This window comes from Rattus norvegicus, chromosome 17 (genome assembly GCF_036323735.1).
Source record: "Rattus norvegicus strain BN/NHsdMcwi chromosome 17, GRCr8, whole genome shotgun sequence".
Classification (NCBI taxonomy): domain Eukaryota; kingdom Metazoa; phylum Chordata; class Mammalia; order Rodentia; family Muridae; genus Rattus; species Rattus norvegicus.
Window position 1 is genome coordinate 88,680,532 of NC_086035.1, and position 20,806 is coordinate 88,701,337.

The 20,806-nt window shown below is 45.0% G+C and overlaps 2 protein-coding genes across 3 annotated transcripts in view; one reads left to right on the forward strand and one right to left on the reverse strand.

Annotated features, from left to right (window-relative positions):
* Rps8l1 (ribosomal protein S8 like 1) overlaps nt 1–20,806 on the reverse strand; it is a 995,681-nt gene that overhangs the window by 12,949 nt on the left and 961,926 nt on the right. The gene's annotated exons all lie outside the window — the stretch shown is intronic.
* Gpr158 (G protein-coupled receptor 158) overlaps nt 5,348–20,806 on the forward strand; it is a 466,781-nt gene continuing 451,322 nt past the window's right edge. Inside the window, exons 1-2 of one of the 2 annotated variants that reach the window (XM_039095563.2) lie at nt 5,348–5,497; nt 10,872–11,027. The gene's annotated coding sequence lies outside the window, so the exon portion shown is untranslated. The remainder of the gene's footprint in view (nt 5,498–10,871; nt 11,028–20,806) is intronic. The other variant, XM_039095564.2, reaches the window with a different exon arrangement.

Below are 20,806 nucleotides of genomic sequence, written 5' to 3' on the forward strand. Positions count from 1 at the left end.
AATGCCCTCTTCTGGCCTCTTCAGGCACTGCCTGCACAGGGTACACAGGCATGCATGCAGGCAAAACATCCACACATGTAAAAATAAAAATAAAAACTCTTTTTAAAAACTAAAAATCCAAGAATGCTAGTCATGGAGATGCATACCTACAACCTTAGCTTCTGTGAGGAGGAGGCAGGAAGATCTGACTTGGAGGCCAGCCAAGGCTACCTTGTAAGAGCCTGTCTTGGGGGAAAAAATCAAATCATTCTTAATTTATGTCTGTTCCCAGTTCTTTTGAAACAAAGCAAAGCAATAATTATTAATTATTAATTAAAGTCTTTATCTTCCTGGAGTGTGTGCTCCTGCTTTGGGCACTTAAGGAAGATGACGTCATTGCCGGTGGTACTGAAGGTTACCCTGGGTTACAGGAATTAGCCTGTGACTTCTCTAAGTGTACTTGGCTCTGATTATACATTTATTTCTTAAATTTCATTTTGATAAACAGAGCATTTTGAATTTTTGGCCAAACTGTGAGAACTCTAAAATATTTGAATGAGGTGTGTTGCAGATGGAGAAATGATCAGTGTCTTTGTAATGGTTGGCTGTGAAGGGCTGTGTGAGCATGTGTTTCCACTAAGACATAGCATTTCCAATCACTCTTTCAGAGCACGTTACCGAGAGTCTTCTCCTATTAACTGTATGAAAAAAGGACATAGAACGTTGATTGAAAATGAATTCGTGTGCTCATTTACCCCGGCTACTGAAATAATGTCACCGCTTTGGAATGAACTTGATTCAGGCTAAGGCCTCAGATGAGCCCAAGGGACAGCTTGAGAAAGGCACCTGGCTTATGATGTTTGTCAAAAACATGACAGGAAAAAGCAGGTTGGAATGTCCTATCTGCCAACAAACCAGGCATGCCAAGCCTGGAGGCAGTTGACTGACAGCCTGTTTAAACCGAAGCTGCTTACATAATAATAGTACCGCTTTTCTATTCTTGATAATGCTAATGCATGCAAATTCTTGGACCGTACATCATATAGATGCTGAGGACCTGAATCCTAAGAGAGTTGGGTGGGATGGCGTCTGCAGCTGTGGGCTTATGTGCCATTTTTGTTTTGTGGTATGTACGTATAAGATCACTGTTGTGTTTTCAGTTGTACTAACTACTGATGTGTGTGTGTGTGTGTGTGTGTGTGCGCGCGCGCGCCTACGCATACATGTGCACTCGTGTACGCGAAGGCAAGTGTAGGACTGAAGCTGATGTTGGGTGTCTTCCTTAATCGTTCTCTACTTTTTTATTGAGGCAGTATCTCTCATTAGTCGGCCAATTCCACCCATCTAGGTATCCGGTTTGCCCCAGGGATACAATCCCTTTTGCTCCCTAGTGCTGGGATGTAGGCTACCTGGCTTTCACATGAGTTCTGGGGTCCTGAACTCTGGTTTTAAGCAAGTGCTTTATCCACTGAGCCATCTCACCTGCCCCCCTCACCGTCCCCCATCACCATATTTTTGAAGCTACCTTGAGCTTACAATCATGATTTTTCTTAGAAATTGAGGATCTCAACTCTACACAAAGAAAGGCACCGGAGGAACGGTGGGAGCTGAAGATGTCTTCCCCAAGGAAGAGCACACTGATTGGCTGTCAAGTGCCAAATGATCAGCCCCTGAATAACACATACAAGCATCAGAATATGAACTTAATAGATTACATTTAGGAATATAAGTGTATGTACAAATATATATGCATGGGCGACCATGAGTTTGAATGAGAGCAGGGAGGGGTATATGGGAAAGTTTGGAGTGAGGAAAGAGAAGGAATAAATGTTGGAATTGGATTATAACCCCAAAAAGAAAGAAAGGAGCCCAGTCTAAATCAATCAATCAATCAATCAATCAATCAATCAAACAAAACCTGACTGAGCAAATCACGAAGAACAAGCCAGTAAGCAGCATTCCTCCATGGCTTCTGTATCAGTTCCTGCCACCAGGTTCCTGCCTTGAGTTCTTGTCTATTTTTCCCTGATGTTGGACTGTACCCTGTAACCAAATGAACGCCCTCCCCTTCAAAATGAACATCTCCACAGTCTCATCTTTGTTTTTTATTTCCTTCCACAACTTCCAAATTCTCAAGGTTCATTTAATACGGGTGAAATTATTTACTTTCCCAGGCTTGCTCTGTTGAAAGTGAACGTTGTCACTTCTGTCGCACAGAGAGGGAACTGAGGCAGACAGGAGTCATGGCCTCCACTTAGTTGTCTAGAACAATATGGAGGGTCTGCTCCTGTGATCTCTACTTGATGTACTTCTTAGAGCTCCTCTCTAGGTCACGAGTTAGTGAGGCCTGATGGTTATTCTACACAAATGCTGCTCAGACAGATCTGTAGCGCCAGAGGCAGGATGAAGAGATCATCGCGGATGTGGTCAGGACGGGCAGCACACAGTCACGGGCAGCAGTGTGCACATTTCTCATTAGAGCGGACCCTTTAAGCCTCTTGCTGCTTGGTTCCTGTTTATGCAATGCCCCGCCCACTTTTGTGTGTGCATTCGTATGTGTGTACCTAGGTGCAGAAGGCCAGGATGGCTTGAGGTGCTATCCTTTCTCAGAAACCTTAGGTTTTGAGACAGGGTCTCTCACCAGCCTCTGTCAAGGCTTCACTGTGGAAAGTGTGAAAGGAAGCAGTCACACAGCCAGACAGGAAGCAAGAGGAATTCAGAGAGTGGGCTTGTGGATTGTGTGATTCACCTTCCTAGGTACTTAGTAATGCTTCTGGGGACAGAGCCCCAACATCCCAAGCTTGCTTTCTATCAGGTCCCACCTCTCTCTAGTCCTCCACAGCTGCATGCTGGGGACCAAGACTGCAGTGCATGCAACTTGGCAGGCTCACCCCCTCCATATCCAAATGGTGACAGTAACAACAGCAAAATATTTCAGAGGCCAGGGGATCTCCAGAATCAATAGAGGATCAGAGAGGGAATTATAGGTCAGAGCTGCGAGTGGAAAGGGCAAGGGGGAGCTGGGAACTGCATCTGGCTCTCTATTCGATTTCTCTTTTCATCCCTAATCACTCTGCAACCAACATGAAGCCATGTAAAGAATCGTGGTGAAGCAGAGAGTCTTGTCACCCCACTTCCAAATCTCAAGGCAAGCGAGTATGCTTTCTCTTGAGTATTTTCTTTTCTTATCCCAGAGCTGGGTATTGAACTCGTGGCCTCCTATATGCTCAGCCCACCCTCTGGGCTTACACCCTGTGCCCCAGGGGAATTCCAACCTACTTCCACATCAGCACAAATCAGGTCCTCATGCGGAAGGAGGCAAGTCTTCTTGTGTGGCTTCCCTGTAAGCCTCCTAGGATGATTCTTTGCTGCCATAGCTCAGTAGGGCATCCTGGTGTGGCAGCATGATGTGGCAATTTGGTGTGGGTACAAAGTCCTATGCAGACCGACTGTTCCCTTCCACTTCCTTGTTTGTTCCAAACTTCAAGCAATCAGCATTCACCAGTTAAACAAAAGGCTGACAGGAAGAAGGAAACGGAGGAAGTATATCTTTCGGATGGTCTCCAAGGCTCCAGTCCATCACGGCGGGGAGGATGTGGCAGAGAAGCTCACGAGAAACAGATAAAAGGAGAACAGAGCAAGAGGCCAGAGCAAAATACAGCCCCGCTGCATACCCCAGCGATTTCCTTCCCAGGCTTGATCTAGTTGGAGGTCCAGGGCCTCTCTTTAACCATCACGTTAGGAATTGAACAAAGGGTTCATCCGCGAGCAGGTCAGAGCTGTCAGGATCCAATCACCAAGCTGCGGACCAAGGCCCCAGCGCACAATCCTGTTACGGAGCATTTGGCTCCACAGTCCCACCATCTTAGTTCCCCTGTATTTCCAAAGAAATTTTGAATCAGAAACGGGCAAAGAAAACACATTTGTTTTCGGTTTGATGCGGGAGAGAATGACTCCTAGTTTCTCTCCGCCATCTGTCATGGTATATCTCTGACTATGTTATAGAACAAGAGCCCGGAAGTACCATCAGATCTGTGAAGTCTTCTGCAGGACAGGCTTCAGCCTTTCCTCTTCTAGCATGGGATTCCTGGGAAATTTTAATTCTTAGGGACTCCTGTTTTAGCGTACTTGATCCAACTGGGAAGGACATTCAGATCCAAACCTGAAAACAGTGGTACTAAGACATGCCTGGCTATCTCACATGCCTCCGTGTTCGCTCAGGCCTTGGTCACATGCCGTTCCTGCCATCCATAGGTTATGGCCCAGCTCAAGGCCTTCCTGTTGGATCTCTAATTCTACCCCTCAATCCCCTCTTCACAGTCCTGTGCAAGGATGGCTAACACTTCCGCACACATTCTTTTATAGATTGCAGATTTATCTTGGAGTGGTTGCACTGATGGAGCTCCTATTTGGCTATTTACAAGGTGACTTCAGTGAGATGCTGGCCATCTTTCTTCTTAGTTTCTGCATCTGCCGACTGTATTTAATAACAGGCTTATAGAGATGATAGAGCAGCTCACATAGTAATGGACAATAAATACACACTAACGACAACGAATATGTGGGATACATAGCAGCTCTCACATTAACTAACACAGATGGCACAGCGCTCATGGAAGGGTCTATTCCAAGGGCTTTCCATATTTAATTCATCTAATCCTCCATGGGAGCCCAGAAGACAGTAATTGCTATTATCCCGTTAACTGATTAACAGTCTCAGGGAGCGATTAGGTGGTTTTACTGATTAACAGTCTGAGGGAGAGGTTAGATTTTTTCCCCCCTTTAACACTACAGTTTGTAAGTGATGAACTGAGATTTGATTATTGACAGCTTGGCATCTGTCCATGCCCTTCAAATGATAGTGTTTCGCAGTTCTGACTCAGCATGGATACGGGTCTGAGCCAAGAGCCACGGGGCCAGTCTATAGCACCCTGCTAGGTGAATGTTAAAAGTCAGCTTTGGGGTTGCCTCCAGTTCCCTCATTCCACACGTGGGATGAGACACAGAGAAAGAAAGCCTCATGCCAATTCCACAAAAACTCCAGTTCATTTCCCAAAAGCTGCCTCACAGAGAGGTAGCTCCTGTTACCCAGACACAAACTAAACAAGTGTCAGCTTTGCAATGAGGTAGGATTAACTACGAAAGCAAGCTGAACTTCAGCCTCTGTGCCTAAGGAGCTCCTCAGGAGGCCAGGTGGGCTGCAAGGACAGCAGATGCCCCACGTGTCCGCTGGCCATTTGCACTGGGGTGAGCAGAGGAGAGCCTCCAAACCTCCCACTCATCACGCTTCTGGACCTTGAAGGCCGGCGGCCGTCAGCACAGCAGGAAATTAGACCACTAGGGGGCGCCTGGACACTTCGGTCCCCAGACTGGAGTTCTCTCAGGACCTGAGCTTCCCAGTGTTCTATGCACCGGATCTTTCACAGGGACTCAGCAAGCTAAAGCTCTACGAACTCAGTTTCCCTGTTCCCAGATGCTCAACAAACAGGCCTCCCACTCAGCCTTGAGAGTGGAACAGGTGTGTGAAGGGTGGTCAATCCTCTTGGGATCCCATGTGGCTGTAGTTTTATATGTTAAGTGCGTTCGTGTGCGTTGTGCGTTTTGTTCCGTGCATGCGTGCGTGCGTGCGTGCGTGCGTGCCTGTGTGTTTATCTGTTGTTCTAGGGATTGAACCCAGGGGCTCAGGCAGCCTAGATAAGCATGCTACCTTCTAGATACCTTCCACTCTTTTTTCTTCTTTCTTTCTTTATTTTTTTAAACTTTCTATGTTTTGAGACAAGGCTGCCTAGTTTAGCACTTAGTTTGAATTCTGTTTGCGATTCAGCAGCTCCTGAATTTGTGATCCTCCTGTTTCAGTCTCCTGAGTAGCTATACTGAGGCATCTTAAACTTTTCCCACTCAACCTCTTATGTTAAAAAAAAAAAAAAGTCTTTTACGCGACCTCAGGCATATGGGTATACAAAATACGTATTAGAAGCAAAACATTTACTGATAAAAAACATCTCCATAAGGAATTGTATTTTGAAACCATTTATTGCTGCACATATAATTCTAACATTGATTGAAGACAAGAACAAATTTACGAACTGATGAGATGTTTGTGCTTGTTTATTTTTACACGAAGACTTAAATTGGCTGACTCTTTGGTACTGCTGAACAGAGAGCTTAACACGATCTAAGGGTTTAAAATCACCAGTCTGAGAACACCGCTGTGAATAAGTTGTCTGTACAGAGTAGCAGAAGGTGTGTGGGGTCATTTTAGAAGTTGTTGAAAATAGTGCCCTAATCCTCAGACAAGGTTCACTGAAAGACTGGAAGGGAGGAAGGAAGGAAGGAGAGAAGGAAGGAACTGAAATCAGCAATTCAAGCAATAGTTCTAAAAACCAAGCTTTCTAGTACAATCCAATCCACAGGGATGGCCATTTGTTACTTCCATGCCGGGGAGCTATGGGAAGAAATACTGAGTCTTTGCTTTCTCTTCTGTAACGAGACCATGCATTTCTATAAGAGCACAGAGCCTTTTATGCACAGTGAAGTCACCGCAGTTAATAACAAGCAGGGTCTGGAGCCAGAGTGCAGGTGTTTGAGCTGCATTCTCTGCGGCTGCCCCGAGGGGGCGTCGTGAACAAATGTACTCAGAACCAGGGCTGGATGCAGTCAAGTCCCAGGATACAGCGTGGGTGAGCACTTTCAGAGACACACTGAAATCAATCACGGTTTTGGTTTCTGGATTAATCTGACATTGTGGTATGCTCAGAAACTTTTTCCTGAGTTTTTCTAGATCCTCAGGGTCAGTTACATGGGTGCCCTGTAAAAGTCTGGGGCTAGGATCACGGGCCTGGCCCTCGGTGGAGTGTAATTCCGGAGATCCCTAGTTGGTTAACTTCTTGTTTCTATCGTCTGTTAGCTCCTATGCTCTCCTGTCCTATCAAGGAAGGCAGCAAGTAAGCCTGAAGAGCATCCCAGGGAGGAGGAAACTGGGGGACGGCGGCGGGGACAAAGTGTTCATATTAAGTTGAGCCCAAAACTAGCAAGGCAGGCGGGCCCACCTTGGTCCCGGACTGACTGCAGCCCTGCACTCAGGCACTCTCCTCTTCCTGGTCTGAACTGCCATCCTGGCAGTGGCTTCTTGATGTTGCAGAATTTCAACTCCTGACTCCCTCCCTTCAGTCTCTGCTCTCCTAATCACATATCTTCTTGCTCATTCCCATTAAGACATTAATTGCTATGTAATAATACAACGTCCTAATTAGGAGCCGCCAGAATCAAAGTAGCTAACATTGGCTCAGAACGCTCTGTGTATCCAGGGCGCTTTCACATACGCTGTAAGCATTGGCTCATTTAATCCCCTCAGCCACAGAATGAGGAAAGTACCTCTCTGCAAAGCAGATGAGGTAGCTAATGCTCGGAGGAGTTAAGTATGAGATGTGCAGTCTGCATGCTGGACAGAAGAGAGTCTGCTCTTGGGAGTGTCTGTTTACATTTGAATACACTGTTGCCTTTCTGTCTAGAGTTTTGGTGTCCACAGTAATGACTTTTGATAACCAGAAAGACTGGATTCATTTGTGTTTTATTCTGATCTGGTTCTGCTTACATGGCTATGAATTTCAGGGAGAGTGACAACATCTTGCTCACTCTATTCCTACAGCTCCAGGTTCAGGCTTGGTGTGTGCTCACTAAATATTGGCTGTGTTAGACTTCTCACACTTATGCCAGCCATCCTTCACTGTGGGGTGTGGGAAAGTTACTATTCTAGAACAGTGGCCTGTCCATCACTGGGGCTAGAACGGTAGAGGACCACAATCTGTCCATCAGATTATTCAGTCCTTCCTGAAGGTGGCCATGACCTGTCCATTGTTGGCCTGCAGGTGGCCATGACCTGTTCATTGTTGGCCTGTAGATGGCCATGACCTGTCCATCACTGGCCGACTTTCCTCCAAGACTCCTCATTTCTTTGTTCAGATTTGGTTTTTGGGGTTATGCCAATCATGGGAGACATATGTGTTTTAAAGTTACACCCTTTAGATTCATGTGAACAGAAAGGGCTAGAGAAACAACCCTTTCATTTCTAATTACTGGCCTTCACTTTCGAAAGTAAACAGAATCCTATTATTTTACGCCAGTTTATTTAATTCATCATTTTAGATGTTTTTCTTAACCACAGGCTTCCTCTGCCCTTTGTATGCTCTTTTTGCAAAAGCACAATTACTTAATTTGCATTTGAATGTATGTGCAGGGGAGCGATTGGCTATGTACATATATATGCAAAGACCGGAAGAGCCTGGTGAGCGTTCTCCTCTTCTACACTCTGCCTATTCCTTTGAGGTAGGGTCTCTTCCTGAGCCCTGGATGTGTTGTCTCAGTTAGTCTGGAAGCTGGAGACCATCCTCTTCTGTTCCCTTCTGAGCTGGAGTCACAGGTGTGTGCAGGATACCTGGCTTCTTGTGTGGGTGCTGGGATTTGAACTCTAGTCCTTGGTCTTTATGATTGTGCAGCAAATACTCTTAACTATGGGGCAAGATGCCCAGGCCCATCCTCTTCCCCTGGGTCCTTTGTGGGCATTGCAAATCCTTCACCTCATTTTCTAACCACCAGTTACTTACTTTTGGCTCTTTTTTGGGACACGATTTCTATGTGTAGCCCTGGCTGTCCTGGACCTTTCTCTGTAAACCAGGATAGCCTTTTTCACACTCAGAGATCCTCCTGCCTCTGCCTCCTGAGCACTGGGACTAAAGGTGTGCACCACCATACCTGGCTCAAACCATTTCTTTAGTTGAAAATAGATTTTATGTTTTATACAATAAGTTCTGATTGTGGTTTTCCCTTCGTGACTCTTCTTAGATCCTCTCTACCTCTCTAATCACACAAATCTACATCCTTTCTTGCCCTTCCTTAGGAAAAAAAACCCAAGAGGCATCTTAAAACAACTACAACGAAACAAAAACAAACAAGAGACAAAGCAAACAAATGATTGGAAAAACAAGAGCCAAAGAAAAAGAACAAGAAACACATACAGACATTGGTAGACACAGACACAGCCTAAAAACACAAAATTGGAAACCATAATATAGAAATAGACTTGTGACAAAAAGACCAAAAACAAAACAAAACAAAAAAAAAAAAACCCAAACCAAACCAAAACAAAAACAAACAAACAAACAAACAAACAAACAAGCCCAGATGTGACAAAACCTCCAAAAGTAAGTCTGAGTCTGGCACTAAGAGTGATTTGTACACCCAATCAGACTCCTTTAGAGAAAACTAACTTTTCATTTGCTAATGGCTATCAGTTGAATTAGTTTCTGGCCAACTATGATTCTTAACTCTGATAAACACAATTTCTATCAGAATATGAATTATGGATTGAGAACTGCTGACCCAAATGCTAGGGGACAGGACTCTGCAGGATGCAGTGATCTTTCAGGAAAGCCTGAACAAGCCAAGATCCTGGAGATCCTAGAATTCTAGAGTAGGATAGACTCTGCTTTAAGTATATCTGGAACAATTTGGGACATGACTGACAGCAAGAAAGGACCCCAACACTCAGGCTGACCCAGAGCCAGAATTGCTTTGTGCGTGAGCCAGGCTGACCCAGGGTGGGTGTGGATTCTGTGTCTGCTGTTCTAGATATTCATGAGATCACCAGGCTCTTTCTACCAATGTGTTTCAACGCATTGTAAACAAAAGCTCCAGGTCACGTCCTTTCGGTGACCATGGCTGACCATGCCCAAGAATCTCCGAGTCTTCATTCTGTGCCCTGTTCCCATGCAAAACCCTAACTTAATGGTTTTCCCAGATCTCCTTTGTAGAAACAATGTGTTTAGAATCTTTTCTGTGATAAGATTTGAGGTGATCTGGGTCTTAGGTGTAGTTTCTTGTATATTTTAAATGAGACTTGTCTTTTTTTTCCTCTACCCCTGTATCTGTTGCCTTGTGAAGATTCTCCAGACTGTGTGATGCATTTCTTACCAAATACGCAAGCCTGGGCATGGTGTGTTCCTTTGCTGCACAAGCCTGTGTTCAAGTCTGTTAGTGGCCTGCTGTTAGTACAGTCTCCCCCATCGTGACGCTAGGAGTTCAACTATTTCTGAAAAAGATCTGTCAGCATCTAGAAACAGTTTAGACCACTGTGTAATGCAGGGATTTTTCTACTCAGCGACGATTCTTTTCTACTGTGGGGAAACGGGCCCTGGTTGGCTTTCTTTCCCACACTTACATAACCGTCCTTGGTGTGCTTCTGTTCTGGGGCCCAGGATAAGGGAATTTTCCGCTGCTTTTTCTATGGGCTTTCCTAGGGCAGGCTTGGAAGGCCTGTCTCCTGCTCTGTACCTCATCTCCGCACCATTCAGGCGATGCCTGTGATGCTTCTCAAACTCTACTAGCTAAATTGAATATGGAGCACATGAATACTGAGGGATGATTCAGTGCATGGAAGCGTTTAATAAATATTGCTCCAAAAAATATTGCTTCTCCAAGGCCCTGGGTTCGGTCCCCAGCTCCGAAAAAAAGAACCAAAAAAAAAAAATATTGCTTCTCTGAACACACGACAGTGACGGACTTCTCTGAAGGGAGGTTTCTTTATGTCCTCGCATAATCAAAATCCACTGAGCGTATTTTCGCCTCAGCTTCAAGTAATATTGACGAAAAAAGATATTTTTATTTTGTTTAGGAAATACCTTCAATTGGGAAAGGTAGCTTTTGAGAGAAGAGGAGGAGGAAACGGAGGAGGAAGAGGAAGAAGATGATGAGTAATCAAAATAAAACCCATTGGGGGAGGATTTTGATAAATTCTTTTTCCTTTTCTGAGAGACTTGGAGAATGACAGGGAAGGGAGTGGAGAAGGCTACTCATCAAAAAGTGTTTTAAGAAATATCTGCTGGCTTCTATTTCAGGAAGGTTTATGTTGACATTACTAACAGAGACAAAGGAAAGAAGAGGAAACACCGCTCGTTAGCTGCACTTCTGAAGGCCGATGGATAACGCTTCTCTGTATCTGGGGTGGTCAAGGACGGAAATCAATATCACAGCATGGAAAGGCTCCGGCACAGGTGGGGAGTGCAGCTGATACACGGAAGCCCGTTTTCCCCCAGTTGTGTGATGGATCTGCGAGCTCCTTCTGACACAGATGTCTGGATTTTTCTTCCTCTGTCTCTCTCACACGGCTAGCTCCTCCTGAGTAAGGTTTCACTCAAGACCTGGCTCCTGATAATATGGTTATGGTCTGCCTATACTCAAGGATATGCTAGAAATAGGCAACTCGGGCTATGGTACAGCCTTGCTCTTCCTTTGAGAGGTGGTGGTTTACTTCATTCAAGACAGTTCGTATTAAGTTTAAATGTTTCCATATAAGTCATCAAAAGTCAAGAGTCTTCGCTGTCTTCAGAGTAGGCTATGTATACTGGGCTAGCCTTGAACAAAGACGAAATGTGTGAGCCACCAAACTGGGCTCCTTTTTCCAGATGCTAAAGGCAGAAGTCTCTGTTTCATCACCCATGTGGGAAGGTCATACCCTCTCCCAGGGCCGTGGTGGCACTCCCGGTCAGCATTGTTCTTTCTAGGCCTCAGTCAGCCTCACATACTGGGAATGCACTGAGGCAGAAACGTCTCGTAACGAGTTCTATGCGGGCTCATGTATTACTTTGCTTCAAATTTTTTCAAAAACTATTATTTATTTATTTTTTCTGGCGGTAGAAGTGCTAACCCCAGTGCTAAAATTTGAAGAAAAGTATGTATTAAAAAAAAAATTAAAACCCACAAAATAAAAGTACTATCAAGGTTTGGTGCCTTTTCTCTCATATTGTATTTTCTGGAGAAAAGTGTATTTGGCAAATACATCTGTGCGTATTAGCCAGCTTATTGATGCAATGGACAAAGGGCTTGAGGGAACAATGTTGGGGGAGGGGCTTTTTATTTTAGTTCCCCGTTGCAGTTATTACAGGCTGGGCTGGGCCCAGGACACTCAGACGAGTGCTATAGTGGTGGAATAGGCAGTGGGGGAAGTTTCTTTTCCTCACTGCAGAGAGCAAGCGGATCAGAGACGATTGAGCTTCAGCAAGGACATCCCGAGTGACCTGTGTTCCCTCCATGCCCACCAATAATGTCACTTGATACGAATCCCTAGGCTTTAACCCACTCATTCGCTTAGAACTCTCCTGAGCTGAGTATCTGAAAATATCATAGGCGCACCTCTTTTTAGGTCTCCTACGAGTTTCTCAGTGAAAGCAGACTGACATTCAAAATTAAGCATCACCTCCCTCTCTCTGTGTCTCTGTCTCTGTCTCTGTCTCTGTCTCTCTCTCTCTCTCTCTCTCTCTCTCTCTCTCTTCCTCCCTCTCTCTCTCTCTCTCACACACACACACACACACACACACACACACTCAGATACGAAGTCTCTCACACGATCAGAGTCATATTCTACATACAAATTTGCATTCTGGGAACTTCCACTTAGCGTTCGAGGGTGGCTACTTCCTAATGCCTTCGAGTAGTTCCCACAAACAGTAGTTTTCAGTAGCTGTGCAATAAGCCATATGTAAGTTAGAGAGGAAGTCCATCAGGATTAAGCGAACTGGTCCACGGTTCATTCGATCACTCTAGTAGTTTCTGCTACTAAAAAACCAATGCTCACCTCATTGGCTTCTAAGTAAGTCTTGGATCCTGTCTCATTTCTCAGAAAAGATTCATCAGTGGCTAAATGAATGGCCCGAGTGGTAGGAGACAGTCTCATTGTGCGCGTGTCTCAAGTGGATGTGAGATCCAGTCCCGACAGAACTTCATTCTTACTACTCGTGCATGCGTGTGTTTGCGTGCATGTTAACACGCCTACTCAGATGGAGAGACAGGAGAGATATAGGAGATGGTGCCTGGTTTTAACTCGTGCGTATAAATGGTGGAGTACTTCTGCACGGATAATTGGAGAGCCCCGATGATTGGCTGTTGCTCTGTATTGGGTTCTCAGCCCCTGTGGGTCCGTAAGGCTGGTAAGTGGTTTGAATTTGTTTTTCCTCCTTCATATTCCTTCTTATCATCTCACTGGAAACAAAGCGAGGTTTGTCCATTTAGTACCAGGTGTTGTGTGCGCACTGAGATGAAACGTAAATCAGACCACACAAACAGCGCAATAGCAGCGGAAAGGGGGCGGGGGAGGGGCTGAGCTGGCACAGCAAACAGTGCCATTGTTGGGGGATTTGAGACATAAAAAACATCTGAGGAGGAAATTAATAGCACTTCAACCATTTTATTTATATTGCCCAACCGGTCCAGACCAGTTGTGACGTAGGCAGTTTCTGTGGCCCATAGCTACCTGGGGAGTTTGTTACATATCGGCTTTGCACTAGCGCTGGGCTTGAGTCCAGAGTTTGTACCTACTCTAAGTGGCCTTAGCAAAACTCATTTATGCTTCTTAGCCTCAGTGCGGAGAGAATACTGGCTTCTCCGCGCATCACCAGGAAGAGGAGACGGTGTCTGAAACAAAACACAGCTATACTTGTGATGTCCCAGGAGGGGTGTCCTCGGCAGTGCTCTGTGGTCACCATCAGTGCATCTCAACTCTGTGTCAGTCATACACAGGACAGTGATGGTAAAAATGAATGGAATCCTTTTCTAATAATATAAATTCGTTTCTACGGCCTGTGAGCTGGTTTAATACATTACCTATCCTCATCAAAGGTCACGTAGTGTTTTCCTGAACCCAGATGGGAATGACAATGACCCGATTAGAGGGAACAGAATAAAAAAGAGCAATAGCATTTATATCAGCCTGTTTTACTCATCTCTCACTCCTTTACTCCCAGATGTGTCTAATGGAAGGCAATAATGGGCAGGCGTGTGGATCTAGGGCATTGACATTTCCAAAGGCTGCATTTCTTGTCGTCAACATCACCGTAACTCTCTTGACTTTGGTTCCCAGAATATTCTATTTTTATGCATTTTGAATTGGGTTTTATAGGTTAGGGTACAGTTTAATAATATGAATCATGTACACACATATAATTTAGAGACTCCAACTTGAATCCACTTGAAGGATGGGATGTTTCCTTCTGTATATGTTCCCAGGTTGCCTTCTGCTGGTAGACAAAAGTGATCTGAGTATCTGACACATTGTTGCAAGTTAAGGGACTTACCCAAGACAATTTAAGAATAGAAAGAAAAATGAGGACATTTTAGACACATCCTAGTGCTTCGCATTGGCAGAGTCAACTGTTGACATTAAAAGCAGCCATCCTACACCTTCTGTAGTCACTGTTTCTGAGAGCAGTTCTTACAACATAGCCCAGGGGCTGCTTGACCTTGCAATCCTCTTGCCTCAGTCCCCCAAGTGCTAGGACTCCCAGTGTGCACCACCACACCTAGATTAACTATTCCTCTTCACTCCCTGTCTTAATTAGCACTATCCTCTCACAGAAGATCGTTACTAGTCCTTTCAGACACCTGAGATGAGCCTCTGGGACACTCCAACCTAAGGTGGGCCTCCACCATATAGTCTGCCTGCTGACGTGGGAGCTTGGAGCTGCTCTGGCACATGCTGGCTCCCAAGCCTCCCTCTAGCTCTCCCTCCTTCATGGTTTGGTGGGCATAGGATCCGGTTGCCATGACAACATCAGCAGCCATTTCAGGCTAGAGGGAACATTCCCTAAGGCTCCTCTCCATCTGTGTGTCCTTGGCGATCTCTCCTGCCTTGGTAAAGGAGGTGGGGAACCACTTCCTCCAGGGATCTCCCCCAGCTCACGGATGGTAGAAATGGGCAGGGGAACTGTGTTGCTATGGCAGCAACTCCCCTAGTTCTTCCATTCAAAGAAAGCCTGGCTCAAGGGATCTGCCTGGTGTTCCCAAAGGCAAGTCAGCAAGGAACTGCATTATCATAATGGCTTCCACAGGATTCTTCCAGGGGAGGAGTTGGCATAGTGGGGTGACAGCTGGAGGCTGGGCAAGGAGGTTGGCTAGGAAGGCTTCAGTGTCCAGGGATCTTATTGCCATGGTAAATTCCCGGTGGAAGGGACCAGGCAGCTCTCTCTCACCAGACCCAATGTTGCCTTTCAGGTCTGTTCTTGCTCCCCTATGTTCCCTTTGTCTTTCTCTGCAGCTGTCGTATTTCCCTGTTGCCAGGATAACAGCAACAATGCCTCTGCTCTGTTCAAGGCTTGATATAGCTTAGGTCTTCTTAGCCTGTGGTCACCTCCCTCTTGTTTACCAAAGTTAAAAACAATCCCCTTTAGGACAAGGTGACTTCTGTATGTAATGTGGTGGGGGTGCAGGGAATCATGGTCCGTGTTAGAGCCCCCTTTCCCTTCACTCCTTGACTGGCCTCCTCCTGGTTTAGGTGTTTGCACAGCTGGATTGGAGTCTTGTTCCAGGCTATTCTTACCGGACAGACCCTGACTGAGTCATGTATCCGTTTTCTTACCCATTTTTTATCTATAGGAGGAAAGAAAATGTCTTCATTACCAAACTGTGCTGAGATTAAGAGAGAGTGAATATGAAAGCACTTTGTCAGGACTCAGGTGTTTGGGGAGTCTTGCTATTTTGGCAAACTCTCATTCTCACAGGGTGACTGGATTGGTTAGTCATTCACTAGGTGAATATGCAGCTCATTCTAATTTCCCCTTTATAGCAGTTTCTCCACCTAGGAGCACTCTTTGTCCCATCTCTACCATGGGACATGACCATTTTCCAAGTATGGTTTTGAGGATTAAATAAATTACTGAATATAAATGTATTTGACATTCCCAGGCAGAAAGTACCTGTGCAGTTAGTGGTCATTACTAGGATTAATATTCTATGTGTGTTCTTGTAAAGTTTTCCTCTCCAGACTTGAGTGTGCTAGCAACTTTGGGTTTAGTCTACCCACTCATGTTTTCTGTGCTTCCCCCCCCCCCCCCCGTGCCGGTAATGGAGCCTCAGATCTCTTGAATACTAGGCAAACACTGTCACTTGGCTGTACCCCTGTGATGATTCATCTCAACTGTCAAGCTGGTAAGATCCAGAATCATCTGGAAGGCATGACTGAGCATGCTCATGGTTCGCCGACTGTGGGCAGCACCATTCCTTAGTTGGGGATGCTGGAGAAAGTAAGCCGGATGCAAGCAGTCCTATTGCTATCTGCTTCCTGACTGTAGATGCAAGTGACTAGCTACTTCAAGCTCCTGCCCCTGTGACTTTCCTGCTAGAAGGGTCTGTGACCTCAAAGGGTCTGTGAGCCCGAATAAACCATTCTTTCTTTCTTTAAGCTGTTTCTGTTGCAACAAGAAGCAGCTAAGACAATATTGACCTCCCTTTTTACTTTGGTCTTAAGATCTCCCAAAGTTGTCCAGTCTGGCCTTAACTTGTACTCCCTCTGACTCGGCCTCCTCAATAGCTAGGATTGCAGTCTTGTATCACCATGCCTAACTCTCTCATACATTTAATTTGTTTATTTTTGAGACAGGGTCTCTCTATTATGAAGCCCTTGCTGTCTGGGAACTCAAAGTGTAAAGCAGGCTGGCCTTGAACTCACTGAGGCCTATCTGCCTCTGCTTCTTGAGTGCTGGTCCCTTTCATACTTTTAATGGCAGACAATTTACAGAAATATGGCCAGGATCATTAAATCTCTGCAGCCAGTAGGTATGACAGCAGTAGGCAGCAGTTTGTCCTGACTAGAACTTTTCCCCAAATCTTCCTCAACCTTCTTTACTCAATAGTGGGCCAGCAAATTTGACCTGGGGCTTTGGAGCCAGGACAAATGACTTGAGAACTTCCTCTCTTACTGCCTCCCCTATCCTTCTCGATGTCTTTCCATCTATTCTCACCAAGGATCAGTGTCCTCTTGCTGACATCCTGGGGACTCTCATCTATGTCTGCTCTGACTCTAGGGATGCCACCGGCTCTGAGACCTTCTCCATGTCTTCTCTTCCTCCAAGTTCACCTGACCCACCGCAGGCGAGCTCTTTCAAGTACGACTCAGCGCTCAGCAGCCTAATCAATAATTTATAGATAAGACATTAAAAAGTAATGAACACTTAAAACACCGCCCCACCCAGAAAATATTTTTGCAGCTCAACTAAGGCTTTCAAAGGCCTCCCTTCTAATCCCTGGTGCACGCTCTTCTGACTACATCAGCCTGTGGTGACTGACTCCTCTCCCTGAACTCCTGCTAAACTTATGGCATTTCAGATTTAATTGTACTTTAGGTATTTCATGTGCTACTCTGTTCTCCCTAGGGAGATGGCAAATTTCTTGAGGGCAGGAATATATCTAAAATGGAACACTCAGTAATTTTCTATTACAATTGATTAAGTATGGGCAGACGTTTATCAACCAAGCAAATGTCATTCTAATGTATGGAGTTACATTTGGAAAGCTGACTCCACTTGCTGCTAACAACTAAGACCCTTGGGGTTCTGTGTTTATATACTTCTCTGGAGTAACCCCAGTAAACCTGAGTGGAATGATTCTATTCCATTTATTTCCTCGTCATTCCAAGTGGAATAGTGTTAAGAACATTTTTAGGATAGCTTTGTATAAATTTATACCCAAAGAGACAATTGTGGATTTGTAAATATAATTTATTCAAAGTGTCTAGTTATTTCTGATAAACCACTGGATAGCTTAGTTCCAGGAAGTCTGAGCTTAAAATAGGTCCTACGAAAGGAAGCGATGCGTAATGGAATTGCATTTTCCTTATTGATTAGATATTTTTAAGATGTGCCTTTTGCTCAAAACCAAAGGACAGAAAATAGAAAATACATCCTCTAAAATAGTTAAGTCAGAAAAATCCCCACCAAAGATAAAAGAAAAAAATAAATGTTTGAATTTATCTAGGCTACCTCATTCTGTAAGGAAATCTTTTCTCACTGTTGGCAACACAAAAGACAGAATTCTTCAAACATAGAACTCCTCTAGTAAAAGACTACTGGGCTCTAGCTTCCTCATGTATAAACAAAGAAAATGTTAATTTCTCACAACTTAACAATCATCAGAAAGTGCAAGGTACAGCAGTGACAGTCAATACATCAAATGACATGTTTTGAAGATTAAGTTAACATGCCTTTTAAAAGGTAGGGCATTGGACTGAGGATGTAGCTCAGGGCTGGAGTCCTTGCTTATTTTACACAACACCTTGGTTCAAACTAGTGACAGAAGACATGGAAGGGGCAGTGTACTGGCTCACAAAGTCCAGAGGGAGCATACCAGGCAATGCCAAGAACAGAGCTTTCCTACTGGGGCTGTTTGCAGAGTTGGGCTGTGCTCAGTCACACTTTACGTCGGGCAGGAAGACTCCAGTATAATTTTCCCTTTAGGGATTTAGTGTAGAGAATACAAGGCTGTCGGATGAGCAGCTGGGAAAGCAGAGACACGGTCCCATTGCCTTGGTCCCGCTAGTTAGCAGATGTAGGAGTAGGACATACATATCACAGACACTCTCATACTTTCCCCTTTAAGACTGAGGAATCTAGGTTTCAGTTTCTGGGAGTGTTGGCACTTAGTATTGGAAGTCACTGTGGAGTCCTTCCCAGACAGTGCTAGCTAGCAGCCAGAACTGCCTTGCCTAAACTGTTCTGATGGGAACAACCTTCACTAATTAGAAGGCAGAGGGTGGGCTTGCCTCAGGTTGCATTCTGGAGGACCATCCTGGCTCCAGAGATCCCGCGATGCTGGCTGATGCTGCCCTTTGGGTGACACCACAGCTCATTGCTGCCTTACTCTTTTGTCCTCTCCTCCCATGACCTTTGGTTCTAGTAGTACCCTGCCGACTCCCAAACCTCCTCACACAAGTCTCTACCTCGAATTCTCTCCCTGCCCCGGGACACCTAAATTACAGCATCTTTTAAACGTTGAACTAGGACTGAAATCATCCAACCAGGGAAATTTGCCTTAGATCTTGGAGATCTGGAGTCTTACAGTGGGATGGGACAACACTAAGTAACTTTATAGAGAAGTAACTGAGACCCCAAGAGGTTAGAGGGCCTGGGTCAGATGGTGACACTTCACGATGAGCAGGCTGAAAGTCAGGAAGATAAAGCCCAAACCATGCAGTCCCCAACATTTCCATGAGGAGCGGCACATCGATTGAGCAGGTGCCATAGGACTTGCCCCCTTCTCAGAAGTAAGGCATGGGCAACCTCTCCGTTCCACGGCTGGTGATCTTCCTCCAGTTTTTTTTCTCTCTTTTATATTAACTACATCACAAAATAGAGAATAAGTGTCTCAGAGGTGAATGAGTAGCTGAAGAGCCCTCCAGGCTTCTAGAATTCAGCTGTCCCATAATAACAACCTCACAGGGCAGGCTGCTGGCAGAGGAACAGCAGTGATGTCTTTCTGAACTCAGACAATCACAAATGGTGAGTGTCCAGCCCCTCAAGGATTCCATCGTTATTGTTTACTAGGTCATATTTATAAACTGCTTTACAGACACTAATTCGTTTTCCCCAGACATCAGTCATGGTATTATTGCTTTCCTTTAATGAGTGAGTCTGAATCTATCCATTTCAGACTCAGCAATGCACATTGCTGCCTTCTGTATATCAGGAAAGCTCCCCACCTGGGCTTCCTAACACAATATTACAGGCAATATTGGTTCCTAACATCGTCAACCCTCAGCTAAGAGGGAGTGTACATGGCTCTGTGACCTAAACTGATTAGCTAATCCCATTCATGTCACCATAGTGACTATCTTGAAGGCTACTTTATTTTTAAACACATGATAGTCAGTTCCCAGTATTGCTTTCTTCTTGGTGATTAGTTCTAGGAGGGTCAATAAGAGGGAAAGTTTCCATGATTGTGAGGAGAAAGTCTCCACTCCTCTTAAATGGGATAATGGATAGTTAGAAGGAACATATTAACCCATTTTGTTTTAATAGCCCCTCGCACCACTCTCTGTGTGTGTGTGTGCGTGTGTGCGCACGCGCATGCCTGTTCATGTATTTGTATGCATGTGCACGTGGAAGCCAGAGGTTGACACTGATTGTTTTTCTCTATTACTCTCCATCTCATTTTGAGACAGGATCTTCTGCTGAACTCAGAACTCAACAATTTGGTTAGGCTAGGTAGACAAAGAGACAGGGGTTCATGACTTTGATGTCCCATCACTGGGTCATCAGATGTACCTTCATGCAATTAATGTTTTATAGGTGTGGGGGATCTGAACTCAGATCCTTACGTCTGTAGAGCTGGTGGTTTTCCTTCTAAACCATTTCCCCAGTTGTTCTCTTAAATGGGCCATGCATGAGGATAGCTTTTTTTCCCTTTTCCTGGCTGTGCTAAAGATGAAAACCAGAGCTTTTTATACCATAGGTCTAGCATTCGGCTATAAAGGAATCCCCCTAGCTTGAGGCTGAAGCTAACACACAGGATAGAAAGGTTACTGTTGATTGTTGACTTGTGATTATAATGACCTACAGGATGAGTCTCCAGGCACACTCATGCAATATCATTTTGAAGGACATGCTTGTGAGGAATTTTCTTGATTAGCTTAATTGAGGTGGGAAACTCCATTCTACTGGCTTGGATCTTTCATTGGGCTAGGATCCTGGAATATAAAATTGAAGAAAAGGAGCTAAACTCACGAATCTCTCTCTCTCTCTCTCTCTCTCTCTCTCTCTCTCTCTCTCTCTCTTCATTGTCTGTATTCAATGTGAAAAGCTTCCTCAAGTCCTGCTGCCATGCTGTGCCCATCAGGACAGATTGTGGAGTCTTGAACTGTGAGCCAAACAAACCTTCCCTCTCTCCCTCCTTCCCTCTTTCCCTCCTTCCCTCCTTCCCTTCCCTTCCCTTTCCTTCCTTCCCTCCTCCTTCCTTCCTTCCTTCCTTCCTTCCTTCCTTCCTTGTGTTGCTTTGGTCAGAGTATTTTTCA